Raw genomic sequence first — 14,920 nt, forward strand, 5'->3', positions numbered from 1 at the left:
GCAGAGAACTTTCTCCGGAAAGCACAGATGGCTGTCCTGCCTTTGGGGCGGCAGGCGGGTGCCCAGCTTCTGCTTAGAGCCCCGCGCTGCTGCGAGAGGCCTGGTTCCTGAGAGTGTGAACCCGAGCTCTGCGAGGGCACCCCGTACTGCAGCCTTGCCTCCGGCCCCTACCTGGAGCTTTGCCCTGGAACCGTGCCGGTCTGGCGTCCAAGCTGGGTGGGTTGGTCTCAGCCAAGCCCGCTCAGCTTAGAAACTGAGGTTCTAAACAGACGGAGAAGGTAGCCTGCCTTCTCTATCAACCTGTCTGCTTGAATTCCAAGAGAGGTCAGGCCAGGGTCCCCTTCTCTGGTGAGTGTCCAGTTCTTTGAAGTTCAAACCCTGAGACAAGCCAATAGGCAGCTGGCCAGGTGTCAGAGAACGGAGCTGAGGACAGATGGCGCCTCCTACTGGGAATCTACTGTGTTCAGAACAGAAATTAGACACCCTGGAGGAATTGCAAGCAAGTTCTCTTCCAAACTGCTGAATTCACGGGTAGGCATGGTCTCCGTGTGGGTATGCTTACCTACAAAGTTATCAGTGGTGGGTGTCCCCCCCCCCATTGGTTCTTCTTAACTCACACAGTAATGAGTCAACAGGACCCTGGTGTTCATGAAAAGGCAAAGTTGGGGCTGCCTTGTGATTTGAGGGTGGTGAAGTCATTTGGGAAAACAGAGTTGTGAGTCTCCATAAGCATCGTAACAGCTGTTCCTCACATCCTTACCATGGACCCACTTTCCTGGCACCATTTCATTTAATCCTTGTACCCACCCACCAGATGGTTATGGCTTACACCCCGTTAGGGATGAGAAAACAGAGGCTTAAGGAGGTGAAGTCATTTGTCCAAGGTCACACAGCTGGGAAGCATCAGGAGTTAGACCCCCGCTGGTGGGTTCTAGAAGCTGTGCTCTCCCTGCTTTGGAATAATTCCTTGTCAGTCTGCACATGCTCTCTACCCTGGGACAAGGTCCCCTGCTTCCGGTCCACCAGTCAGGAAGTCACATTTTGTCCCATTCTCTGCACAGTGATGTAATACTTTACAAGTCCGACTCCTGTTCTCCTTGAGGACAGGGATTCCTGTGCCCTGCTCCTCTGCCTGGCTCCTCGCAGGTGCTTAATAAATATTTGTGGAATGAATGAAAGTCCCAAATAATATGATTTTAGTGATTGGGGAGAACCCGTTGTGTAAGCAGGTACCTGTGAAAACATGCTCCTGGCTAAGATCTGTGTATATACATCACGAAGTTTAGGCAACGAGTTTGGGAACCTTCCAAGTTGCAAAGGGGTGATGGGAAACAGTCACGTAGCTCTCAGATCCGACGAGAATCTGGTTTTCATTTCGCTCTACAAGACCGACTTCAGAGAGGCCTGGGCTGGGGATGATCACTTCAGACAGTTGCTCCAGCTCCCACCTGGAGGCAAAGAGCTTCAGTACTTTTCCATGCCAGGCCCCGACTCCAGCTTGGCCCCGCTCTGCTGCAAACCCAACTGGGCAGATCCTGTCTATCTCAGACAACCATCTTCAGAGTGTTCCTTTCAGGCTGATTTCCCCTGGCTAATCTGGGGGGAGGCTGGAGAAATTCTCAGCCAAACCTGAGTCACCTGCAAAACCGAGAAGCTGGGAAAGGAGACAGGTGTCTCTTTGTGTCCTTTCGTGTCCTCTCCCTCTACATGGTTAGTTTCTCTGAATCTTCCCAGGTTCTCTATGTCCCATTGAGGAACCTGACTTATCTGCCAACGTCTCCCACGAAGTGTCAGCTGACAAGGGCCTGAGCTATGTGCTTGAGAAAAGAGCCAAAGAAATAAATCTTGAATGGTGGAATTCCTGTTACCCATTACCATAATCGGCAGTGGGGAAGAGGACAGTTACCGTTTGCTGAGCCCCGCGTTTCACATGCTCTGCATACATTGTGTTATGTAATCCTCACAGTCATCTTAGGAGGAATATTCTATTATGCGAGGTTTTCGGGTGAGGCTAGCTAAAACTCAGAAAAGTTATGTACTTGCATCTTCTAGCAAGTGGTAGAGCCACTTAATCACTATGCTGGGAACCCTGAGTGGTAAACAGAGTAAGGGCCTCCCAAAATGTTCATCCCCTCCGGCCTCCCACGGTCTCCGCGAGCCTAGCGCCTCGGTCCCCACCCTTCACTGCAAGCTCATGACCACCCGAGACCACAACCAGTGCTGCCTGGGTTCCACTTCCAGTAACAGATCCTGCAGAAGTGTCGAGTCCCTTGAGGAAGCCACCCCGCCCCCAGCCTGGTCTCCCCAAGGCCAGTCTGGGTCACTGGGGGTGAGCTTCCTTTTTGGGAAGTCCACTCTCTGGCTCACGGCCACAGTGTTGGAGCCCCCAGAACACTCGGAATCTCCCCAGGCCTCCGGCAGCATGTCCCCTGTGACCTGGGTCGGGGAGCCACAAGGAAGCAGCCTGGCAATGCTGGACCCCCATCCTGAGTGGCCACCACCAGTCACCAGACTTCCAGAGGCACTAGGCGCTTTTGAGCCCCTCCCCCACCCCTCCTCTCCACCGCCCTTCCCCCTTTGTCACCCCACCCATATACTAGGCAGGCCGCAGCAAGCGGAAGCAGTGGGTTCTTTTATATCAAAACAGCAAAACACCAAAAAGGAGGTGAGGGAGCCCCATTCTTTACTACCCAAGCCACGCACCAGCCTACCTGACCCCCCGTAACTGTGTGCCTTGCACCAAGTGGAAAAGAAACCACAAAGATGTTCACATCCTAATCTCCAGAACCTGCAAATATGCTACCTTACGTGGCAAAAGAGACTTTGCAGATATGGTGAAGTAAAGGATCTTGAGATGGGGAGATCCTCCTGAATGATCTTGCTGGACCTAATACAGTCACAGGGATTCTTATAAGAGGGAGGCCGGAGGGTCAGAGTCAGAGAAGGAGATGTAACGACAGAAGCAGAGGTCAGAGTGATGCGATGGCCGGAGGGAGCCATGAGCAAAGGAGTGTGGGAAGCTTCTAGAAGCTGGCAAAGGTCAGCAATGGATTCTCCCCTAGACCCTGCAGAAGGTGCGCACTCTGCTGACACCTTGATGTTAGCCTAGTGAGAGCGAGTCTGGACTTCTGACTTTCAGAACTGTGAGATAATAAGCCTGTGTTGTTCTAAACCATGCAGTTTGCAGTCATTTGTTACAGCAGCAGCAGGAAACTAATACATCCTGCAAGCTCAGCCATGTAGGAAAATGTTCACTTCACCTGCCTTTTCAGCTGGCTGTCCACCATACAGCTCTTCTCCTAAGTGGCACCATGTATTATGGTTTAGAAAGAAGGCAGGGTTTTATCAGACCTGTCTTGGGTTTCGGAGGTCTCTGCCAATAATGAGCTGTGTGACCTTGGGCAGATGTCTCCTCCTCTCTGAGCCTGTTTCCTCATCTGTCAAACAGTGATGTTAATAATACCTACTCCGAGGGATCAATATGAGGAGCAGTGAACCAGAATGTGACAAAGTGCTTTGTAAATGAGTTGTTTGGCACATTAGCCCGTCTAGTTCTGAAAGTCTCGATTTTAAGAAGAGACGATGCTGTTCTGAGCATTTGCTCTTGCTAAGTGAGCAAATGACTAATGTAAAGTATTGAACTGTTGGCCCTGGTGGGGCACTCAGTTGGTTAGAGCATTGCGGGTTCAGGGCACATACAAGAATAAACCAATAAATGCATAAATAAATGGAACAACAAATTGATGTTTCTCTCTCTCTCTCTCCCTCCCCTCCCTCCTCTCTCTCTAAAACCAATCAATAAAAAAGGAAGCTTCTTAAAAATAATAAAGTAAAATATTGAATTGTCTCTAGTCAGTGACTAGACACCCATCTGCCATGAAGTGAAGCTGGAAAATCTGCTTACAGGAATATGTCATCATGCACAACTCAAACATGGGCTCAAGAACACATGTTCAAGGATTTCTCATTGCTGATTATGGTGAAAAATTGGAACCAACCTAAATGCCACCAGTAGGAGAGATGCTGAATAAACTATGATGCAGGCTCCTGCTAGAATACTATGCAGTCATGAAAAAGGAGGTAGCTCTGACAAAGAATATCCAAGATGTATCATTTCCTGAGAAAGGCACTAGACTAAGCATGATGATGCCACACAAATGTGTGTTGTTGTTTTTTTAATATCAAGACACATATACATTTGATTACGCCTGGAGAGAATGTGGGAGGGGTCAAGTCAAACTGTGGTTACCCTTAGAAATTGAGAAGAGGGCTGTGGGGTGTGTGTGTGTGTGTGTGTGTGTGTGTGTGTGTGTAATGGGGGAGGCTTTTTTTTTCCCAATAAGAATGTGTTAAATTAATAATAAAAACTAAGAAAAAAAGGAGTCTAGGAGTCACCTGTATTGTCCACCGGGAGTGCACCCTCCTTTATCTTCCCCCACATGTTATTCTTTTCTTTTGCTTCTTTCTGAGCAGGTGACCCTCCTCTTCCTACTTACTCTTTATGACAGCTCATTTCTAAACCCCTGAGCAGCTGAGCAATGTCCTGCTGTGTGACTCTTGACGGAGTCAGCAGTAAATCACATACGTCCCTGTACTTGTAACCTGGCCTTCCTCTGAAACAGCTCACATTAGTCACTGGGAAAGGATATGTCTTATGTACAGATGTCACCTGTGACATATGGCCCCACCTCTCTGAAGGTTGGATCAGGTCTATGTAGCAGAGAAACTGTGCTCAGATAGTACAAAGTAACATTGGAGAATTGAACCATTAGTTTAAATGAAACACTTTTCATCCTATTTCCTGAAAATTTTTCATTCAAGAAATACATCTCTACCTGAGTTACCAGTGCAAGGGGGCCTGTGCAGACGAATCAGACAGCCCAGAATGGAGCTAGTGAGGACCTCAGGGCATTAGGGCACACACACACACACGTTCTGAGACCTCTGAGCACAGCCAGCCAGCACTTCTATCTCCTTATCACCCCACATTCCTTTGTGCCCCATCCCATAGAACCACCCTCTGATCTCGTCATCAGTGCAACTCATCCAGCTATTTCCTCACTGGTGTCCTGCTCCTGAGCTTTTTCCCTTGAATCATTCTCCATGCTGCATGGTCAGCAGCATGAAACATCTGAACAACGGTTCCTCAGTGCCCTCCGTGCCAAGTCCAGACTCCCTGACAAGGGCACACGAGCACTTCACAGTCAGGTGGGCCCTTCTGATTTCTCAGCCTCCTTATCATCGCCCCTCATGCTCCATGCTCTCACACTCCCTTCCTGTGCGTCCCTTTTCATCGATGATGAAACCATTCCCAGAAGATCCCAGTAAACTTCCTTGAAAGCCCCTTGCCAGAACTGAGTCACGTGGCCACTCCTAAACCTACCAAACTTCCATGACTGCGGGATCACAGAAAATACTGCTTCTGTCCAAACTCAGGACTCAGCTTCCACTGGTGGACATTTTTGAAATTAATTTTACAAATACATAAGGATTCATAATAGCCAAACACTGACAACAACCTAAATGCCCTTCAGTAGGTGAATGTTTAAACTGTGGTATATCTATGCCATGGAATACTACACAGCAATAAAAAGGAACAAATGATCAATGTATTCACTGACCTGGATGGATTTCAAGAGGGTCATGCTGAGTAAAAAAAGCCAATCTCAAAAGGCTACGTATTGTATGATCTCATTTATATACTATTCTTGAAATTATAGAGATGAAGAACATTGCCAGTGGGTAGGGATGGGGTGGTGGTGAGGGATGGATGGAGGTGGTTTAGTGGACTAGCATGAGGGAGCTTGTGGGGATGGAACAGTTCTGATTGAGATGCTGGTTACACACACACACACACACACACACACACTCAGATGAATACATGTGAAACATGAATCTGAGTAAGCCCTATGGATTATACCACTGTCAGTTTCCTGTCTGTGATACAATAATTATGTAAGATGTTACCACTGGAGAAGGCTGGCACGCACACACAAGATCCTCCTGTAATTTTTTTTTTTTTTTTTTTGCTATTTTCCTGTGAATGTATAATTATTTCTAAATACAGATTTCAACCCAAACGATACATAAATGAAACAATTAAATTCATAGGAGGGAGAAGGATCTCAAAAACATGTGCAGCATGAAAATAGTTAAATTCCCCAGATTACCAGAGGAGGTGAGAGATTCAGACCACACAGTTAAGCAGCAGGAAGTATAACTTTTTCCATGACTCAGCCAAATTTATCTCCCGAGCCCATATTCTGCCAGGTGGCAGAAATATTCCTCTCCCTTTTAAATTCTGAAGCCTTATGTCCTGCCAAAACCCCCAGGGGTGCATCTGGTACAGATGCTACCCACCTAAGTCCCCAGACTGGCTGCTGGCTCTTGGCCCCTGCAAGTCCATGCTGTGCTGTCCCTCACCCCAACTCCCACAACATGCTAAGCCCAAGGGAAACCTGGCAAAACAACAAGTCACTGTCTGGCATCCTCTGATTCACACGTAATCCACAGATATATTTTATTTGGCCCATATGGTGTTTTAGGAAATTCATTGGCAATATTTGAAATGGGAATTTTCACGTTAAGAATCTAGACAGCTGGAGCAGATCGCTCTGGGCACACATCCCAGTGGGTCAGAAGCCCAGCTAAGCAGTGGCGGTCCCTTTGGACCAGGCATGCCCCCTTGTGGGGTTTCCAGAGCCCCTGCCATTCCCTATGGTGCACCCAGCCTGGATTTGTTCATTTACAAAATCTGCCTGGTCCCTCTAGACACTTTGGTTGGCAACCCTCACTCTTTCCTACTTCTGCGCCACTTTTGAGTTCCTGGGGACCATTTTTCTCCTGCTCCTTGCTGGGGTACAGAAACACATCTGCCCAGATAAATCAAATGCTGCTCATTCCAGCACCTTGCTGCCCTCCCTGGCTCCACACAGGAAAACACACACACACACACACACACACACACACACACACACACACACACAATGAGACACAGTCCAGGGCCCTCATTCTCCGTGTCCCTCGCTTCCTTTCAGGCTCCCCTTCCTCCTCCTGAGCTGGGAACCTTTATTTTGTCTTCAGAGGCAGGAAGCCTTGGGAGCCCAGCATCTGTGTCGCGCCTCGCCCCACCCCCAGTCTACTCTGTTGTCTACACAGACCAGTCCTCTCTGTTTCCTTTGATTCCCAGGACTGTTTGGTTCTCGTTTCCGCTATGGCACCCCTTCCTGGAGACAGACGACAAGCTGCCTGAATGCCTGAATGCTGAGGATGGAGAGGGGCGTCCTACGAGCCAGGTGCAGTGCCAATTAAGCTCTTTATACGCCTCATCTCATTTCAACCTCACATGGAAAATGCAGCAGGGAGAGAGGAAGTATTTGTCCCAAGTCAACAGCTAGCGAGAGGCAGAGCTGGGACTTGGGGCCACACCCCTCAGCCTCTCGGTTCCCACCAAAGTTATGCCACCTTTTCTGCTCTCTGCACTTCCAGGTCCCTGCCCATCTACACAGGCAGGGGCCAGTCAGAATCCTTACCGGGAGGCGCTGAGACGCCATTGGTCGAACTGTTTCCAAGGCCCGCCTATCACCCAGTTGATTGGCAAGGTGGCTGTGACCGACAGGATGCGGATCAGTGACACAATGGAATATTTCGGCCCTTGCACCCTACTTGAACCGCAGGGTGGAAGTCCAGGCAGCCGGTGCACGTGTACTCCCTGGAGGCGAGCAGGAGTAAGAATGGAAGGCCGAACAAGAGGTTGAGTCAGAGTTGGTAAATCCAGTTTAGGAAGAGGGTAGATGCTGGCTGCGGTCAATTTGCAAGCTGGACAAAGCCGCTTCTCCAAAAATCCAATTATAATGCAGACTTAGAGGGCAGCCCTGGGCTTTCTGCTCAGCGCCCTGTCCTCCCCCACTCGCCTTGGCTGTCTCATGTCCAAGGGCCCTGCTGCCAATCCATGGACTTCCAGTCACGGGGGCACCAGGAAAGCTGTTCCCTCTGGGTACTTGGGCACCAAGGCGCTCGTCCCTCCAGCCCTCTGCCTACCCAGCGTCTGGGAACACCGAGTCAGTGCGGGAAAAGACAGACCCGCCTCGTGCCCTTGGATTTTCTCGGGGGTGGCATCTGGACCTGGTTTAGACAGCACCATTGAGCTGCCTGGCCAGAAAGGGGGAAGTGTTTTGTGTGTGTGTTTTTAAATTCAGTGTAATTCAAAGCTTAAATTTTTGTATTATTTGGGATAGTGATATTTTCCTGTTGGAAACCAGCATTTCTTTCCCCTTATGTTGACTTTGAGCTAATACCAGGCACCATCCACACGGCCGGCATTTACTTAGAGTTTCGCGCCCATGAGGTGGTCTAGCTTGACGCTTAGGCACATGGCCCTGCAGCTGTGCTGCCCGGGTTCAATCCCGGCTTTGCCATACTCAGTACAGCTCCTTGGGTGAGTCATTTACCCTTGCGGGGCCCCAGTTTCCTCATATGTAAAATGGGTTTAGTAATAGTCCTGACCAAGTTGATGTATGAAATACACCAACGCCTGGCTCATGAAAAGTCGCTCTGTAAAAGGAGGCGCTTATTCTTTTTTGGAGAAACATTCCCAAGGTCAATGAAACTGTTCTGGGTCATGGAGGGGGTGGGATGATGCGTCACCGGTCTCAGCAGAATTACGACTTCGGAGGCAAGTGTACAGTCCTGGCGCCAGAGAGAGACCCAACTATGGGTGCTTTGTGGATTCACGCAGAGAGCCCAGAGCAGCGTGCCAGGCTGGGTTCCTCGCCATCTCATTGGGGGTTACTGAACACTGTGGGGGGAGTTGGGCAAAGGATGGAGAAATGGGGCACACTCTGAGGCCTTGGCTCTCAGGAGGAGGGTGCTGGGAGGGCACAAGCAGCCTGCAGGCAGGAGCAGCTGGGCCCTGAGTCCTCTCTGCTGCTCAGAAAGAGGAAGCTGTGGCCAGGCATTAGTGAGCCTGTGGGCTGCCGGGGAGGTGGGAACTGCCACCCAAGCCTGTGGAAATCCCCTGTGGGTGGTGATGGAGAGCCTCCCTGTGCTGGGACTCTCCTCTGGTTCCAAGCCTTTTCCTTATTTTTTCTTTTTCTTTTTCACTGAGGTGTAATTTCTCTTCACTGACGTTCAACACTCTTGAGTGGACAGATTGATGAGTTTTTTCCTAAGTACACACCTGTGTAGCTACCACCCGGATCAAAATCTAGAGCATTCTCGGGACCCAAGAAGGCTGGCCATGACCCCCCAAAGTATCCCCAGTTCTAATCTTCATCCCCATAAATTAGTTTTGCCTGTTTTTAAACTTCAAATAAACAGAATCGTACAGCTTGGTAGCCCCTCCCCCTTGTCCTCAGCGTACTGGGCAGGGGAAGAGCAAGTGCAAAGGCCCTGGGGCAGAATCCTGCCTGGGGTGTCTGGAAACATTGAGAAGTACTATTTGGCTGGAGTGAATTGAGCAAACGATGAGAGATGAGGTCAGAGAGGTGAGGGTGCAGAGGGGCTCTGCATAGCCACATATGGACTTTGGGTTTTACTCAGAGTGAGAGATGGGGACTTGAGAGAGTTTCTTTCAGAGGAGTGACAAAATTGGACTTAGTGTTTCTAAAGACTCCTCTGGCTGCCACATGGAGAATAAATGGGGACAAAGACAGAAGCAGGGAGACCATTTAAAGGACTGTGACAATAATCCAGTGACAGATGATGGGGCTTGACCAAGCAGAGACAGTGGAGGAAGACCTGTCCTGGTGATGTTTTGAAGGCAGCGCTGACAGGATGACAGGACTTCCTGGCAGATTGACATTGGTCTTAATGTGAGACCATGCAAAGCGAATGCAAAGCAAATGCACTTTGCAAAGGCCACTGAGTGTCTTTCTCATTCTCCTTGGTCATCTGTCCTCAGGTTCTCTTCCCCGAAGTCAGCCAGGGAGAGCTCTCATTGTGTCCTCCTGCAACACAGGACCAAGCCCTTGAGCCAGGTGTGTGTGTGTGTGTGTGTGTGTGTGTGTGTGTGTGTGTCTGAGCGCATGCTGGGGCAGGGGAGGTCACTTTGATTCTGCCTCCTATGTCCCTTTATCTGCTCCTTCACTTTCTCTTTTCCCCGGGGGGCATTTTGACAAAGCCCTACCTGCTCCCCAGGCCGACAAGCACCCGAATGATGGAACCTCTGTAAGGCTGCTGTCTGGGTCCTTGAGTGCGCTCCAGCCTCACCCGCCTTCCTCCTTCAGCTCTGTGCTGCGTCTGTTCTACCTCCGGGCCTTTGCACTTGCTGTTCAGCTCTTCTCTTTGGCATTTCTTAGGCATCTTTCAGGTCTCAGCTCCTGAAAAATGTCACCTCCTCAGAGAGGCCTTCCCTGACCTCCCTACTGGAAATCAGCCACGTGCCCTGTGCTTTCTTCACAGCATTTACTGCACTTTGTAAAACACTATTTTTTCTTTATTAATTTTAGAGAGAATGAGAGATAGAAACATCGATGAGAGAGAGCATCGATTGGCCGCCTCCTGCATGTCCTGCACTGGGGATCGGGCCCACAACCTGGGCCTGTGCCCCAACTGGGAATCCAACCAGTGACCTCTTGGTGCATGGGTCGATGCTCAACCACTGAGCCACACTGGCCGGGCCATACATTGCACTTTGTAGTGATTTGTTTACTTACTGGTTGGCTCTTCCCTCACACTGTCAGGTGTTAGAAGGGCAGGAATGAGTTGGTCTCATTGATTGTCAACCCCCCAAGTACTAAGCTCAGCGTTTAGAGGGACAGATTCACTGGGAGGCGTGGGGGAGCCCGCAGGAAAATCAGCGGCGTTCAGTCTTGGCTGTGAACTCAGATCACCTTTCCTTTTCTTTTTTCTTTTTCTCAGATAACCTTGTACCGCCACAGAGCAATTGAATCGGAATTGCTGGGGGTGGGACACTAACATCGGGTTTAAAATATTCTCCAGGTGGTGCTCGCTTCGGCGACACATATACTAAAATCGGAACGATACAGAGAAGATTAGCATGGCCCCTAAAAAAAAATATTCTCCAGGTGTTTCCACTGCACCTGGCCTCTAGCACTTAGAACCACTGGGCTAGCTTAGTGTGTCCGGGGTGGGGTATTTGTAGTTTAAACTACCATCCAGGTGTTTCTTATGCTCACTCAGTGTAGCTTGAGGACCCCTGCATGAGGACCCTGGTTTTCGTCACAGCTTGGCACCCTGGAGTCAACAGATGAGGCGGTTCCCCCCAGAGGTGACCTGCCTGGGTGCACCTGCTGGCACCTTTCACCATTCTGCAGTGGGGACTTGATCCAAGGTCTTTTTATGAGTCCGTGAATCTTTGAAATTGCTCTAGCCCCCATAGAAAGACCCGGGTTCATTACCTGATAGTCTCAGATTCCAGTAAAATCCGAGGTGCCTTTCCTCCTTGCCCCAGGCATGGACTTGAGAACTATTTCTCCCCCTCAGGTGTGGGGTTCTACAGACAAATGGGGTTACTCTAACAGAATGGCTGCCGGGGGAGAACAGATTCTTCTGTCCTTACTCACCCGATGGCATTACCAGGGACAACTGCAGACTGAATGCTCCTGACTGTATTTGGCTCTGGCTGGGCTCCCGGGGGCTGGGCTAGGTTCTCCGAGGCTCCGAAGAGAGGCCAGATTCTGAGGCTAGCATCAGTCTTTCATGATGTGACACAACACGTTGACAAGTCACACACTTTGTTCTTGTGCTGACAATGGCAGCTTACCGTGAGTCTCAACTAAGGGTCCGAGCCCAGACTGGCCTGCAGGGAACAGACACTCATTCCAACCTCCCTCCCCTCTTCCTTCTTTTTTTAATACATATCCTCAAGTGAGGATTAAATTTTTTTCTTTATTGCTTTTAGAGAGAGAGGAAGGGAGAGGGAACATCGATTGGCCGCCTCCTGCACGGCCCCCACTAGGGATTTGGCCCACAACCTGGGCACGTGTCCCACCGACCAGGAATCGAACATGGTGCATGGGTCGGCGATCAACCACCGAGCAACACCGGCCGGGCTCCCCTTCCTTCTGAATCCATCCTGGGCCTGTGCGGAGAGCAGCAGCTGCGGTGGACTGGTTTCCTTCGAGTGCACACCAACCTTACACGGAATTATAAACATATTCACAGACGTCCATGGTGTTCCTATAAGCAGGAGCAAAACCCCTCTTACCCAAAGGGCTTGTGTCTGGCTGTGCAAAAGTCAAAAGGATCAGATGCCTTTGAAAGAGTCCAGAGTCCATGAAGCAAAGTCGACCCGGGCCATGGGGAAGCCCAGATGTGCCATAAATGTCCTTACAGGAGGGACCTGAGGTGAGCACACTCGGCCTCGGAGCCAGGGGCGGAAAGGGCTCCTGACTCCCCGGGAGCGGTGGCTGTGCAAGTCACTGTCACTCCCTGAGGTGGGTCCCTCGTCCTGCTGGAAGGAGAGGTACTGCTGTGGGCGCCGGCCAGGCAGTTCTGCAAAAATAGTCCGGGGTCCCAGTTCGGGATGGCAAAGGGGGGCTGCTTCAGAGGTAGAGCAAGACCTGGGGGACAAATACGGGGAGACCCAAGCCGGTCACGGGAACTGCAGAGCACGCAGGGAGGCGCTCACCAGGACGGCGGGTTGACATCCCCTGATGGCCGTGCAGAGGGGAGACGGAGGGCTCTCTGCAGGTGAGGCTCGGAAAATGGGGCTCCTGGGAGGCATTCGCACGGCCTGGGACCAGGGTAGACATAGCTGCGGAACTCCAGAGGCAGGAGACGGTCCTTCTCCTGGGGCCACCCTGCCAGGAGCTCACGGAGCCAGAGGCCCAGGCTGCCTCCTGCAAGACAGTGGCAGCCGGTGACCCCTCGGTTATTGGTTCCTGGACTGTGGGCCTTGTCACCTGGGAGCGGGAGGCCCCGGATTTCAATCCCATCTCTGGCTGTGTGACTCAGGTTCATTCCTGCCTGAATGCAGCTCCCAGGGGGGCAAAGCAGGGGTGGACACAGGTCACCTGCCCACCCTTCCTGCTGGGCGTCTGGGTCTCTCAGCTGGCTTTCTGCTCCTGTGCCTGTGCTGTGCCCACGGTCACTGCTCCCTGTGGCTTCCTGATGCCAAATGGGGGGGTTTGTGCCCCTGCGGGGAGGCTGGGGGGGACCGCAGCTGCCAGCACGCCGCAGGGCCAGTGACACACAAAAGGTGGTGCGTGCTCACACACACACACCCTGCCGGACACACACACCCTGCCACACTCACACACACACCCTGCACACTCACACACACACCCTGCTGGACTCACACACACACACACACCCTGCCACACTCACACACACACACCCTGCACACTCACACACACACACACCCTGCTGGACTCACACACACACACACACCCTGCCACACTCACTCACACACACACACACACACCCTGCTGGACTCACACACACACACCCTGCCACACTCACACACACACACCCTGACACACTCACACACACACCCTGCACACTCACACACACACCCTGCCACACTCACACACACACCCTGCCACACTCTCACACACACCCTGCACACTCACACACACACCCTGCCACACTCACACACATACCCTGCCACACTAACGCACACACACCCTGCTGCACTTGCACACACACACTCATGCGCTCACACACACACCCTGCTGCACTCACACACACACACCCTGCCTCACTCACACACACCCTGCCACACTAACGCACACACACCCTGCTGCACTCACACACACACACCCTGCCACACTCACACACACACCCTGCCGCACTCACGCACACACACACCCTGCCACTCTCATGCACACACTCACGTGCACAAACACACACACCCTGCTGCACTCACGCGCACGCACGCGCACACACACACACACACACACACAGAGTAACCTCAAATACCCTTTCTCTAGCTCCACCCTTGTGCTTGTTCATTTTCTCCGCCAGGTCAGAAACAGAGAAGATGGAAAAACGACCGTGTCTCCCCCCCCACCCGTGGTTCTCTGACTCTCCCTTTCCAGTGGGAATCTGGGTGCCTGAGTTACCCAGTTTCCAAGTCGGGGGGCTCCTAGGCAGTCTCTGCAGCCTCCTCTCTGGCTTCCCCCACCTTTCTAATGAATGGCTAATTAGCATGGAGAAGATTGTCATGAAACAGGCCACTCCAAAGTTCTTCAACAGCCATGCTAAGATTACAAAGGGGATTCAAGATCCGAGATCAGCAAGAGAGTAAAGGGCTCATGGTTTCTGTTGAAACTCCAGTCTTTCCCCAGAGGTGACGGCAGTCACGGAGTATGAAACACATCACTTCTGGACAGTAATGTGTGGGTTTCCTACAACTGTCTTGTGCTAGGCTGCTGGGCCTGGCCAGTCCACACCAACCAGCTGGTGACATCCCAAAGGTGTCTCGATAGCTGTGCAACTGAAAATCAAAAATGTATTTTCTTACTGCAGCAATGTTATTAAAACCCAGGTGGTTTTCCAAGCCCAATATTTGCTCAGTTCATCTAACTGTAGAAAGTTCCAGAACAATATGAATCACTTTTCACTTATATAACTCATCTAAGATCATAGACAGAAAAAGATAACACTGATTCCAGGGTTAATAGAATTTATGTTCTTAGAAAAATATTTGCATCTTCCTCTTAATCCATATTTTAGGCATATCGTACATTTATTCTTTCTTTCCATTTTCTGCCTTCCAAGTCCCTTTTATTTCCTGAACCAGAATAAGATTAGTACAGCGAACAGCTGGTGTGTGACAAACACATCGTCAGGTGGCAGGGGGGAGGACCCTCATGGCTGACATGACACCAGGGCCTGCAATCCCCCCTCCGCTGGTCAGACTCACCCCACGGTGGCGATCAGACACAGGCTGTCGTGACCCGTCCGAACTGTGCTAAGTCGCTCAGCAGCCCCGCGTGCTCTGTAGCATAATCAG

The 14,920-nt window shown here is 50.9% G+C and overlaps 1 pseudogene; it reads left to right on the forward strand.

Moving 5' to 3' along the window:
* Positions 1–10,944: 10,944 nt before the first annotated feature.
* LOC118627354 lies at positions 10,945–11,033 on the forward strand (annotated as a pseudogene).
* Positions 11,034–14,920: the final 3,887 nt, after the last annotated feature.

Source organism: Molossus molossus, unplaced genomic scaffold (assembly GCF_014108415.1).
Source record: "Molossus molossus isolate mMolMol1 unplaced genomic scaffold, mMolMol1.p scaffold_m16_p_12, whole genome shotgun sequence".
In the NCBI taxonomy this organism is placed as follows: Eukaryota; Metazoa; Chordata; class Mammalia; order Chiroptera; family Molossidae; genus Molossus; species Molossus molossus.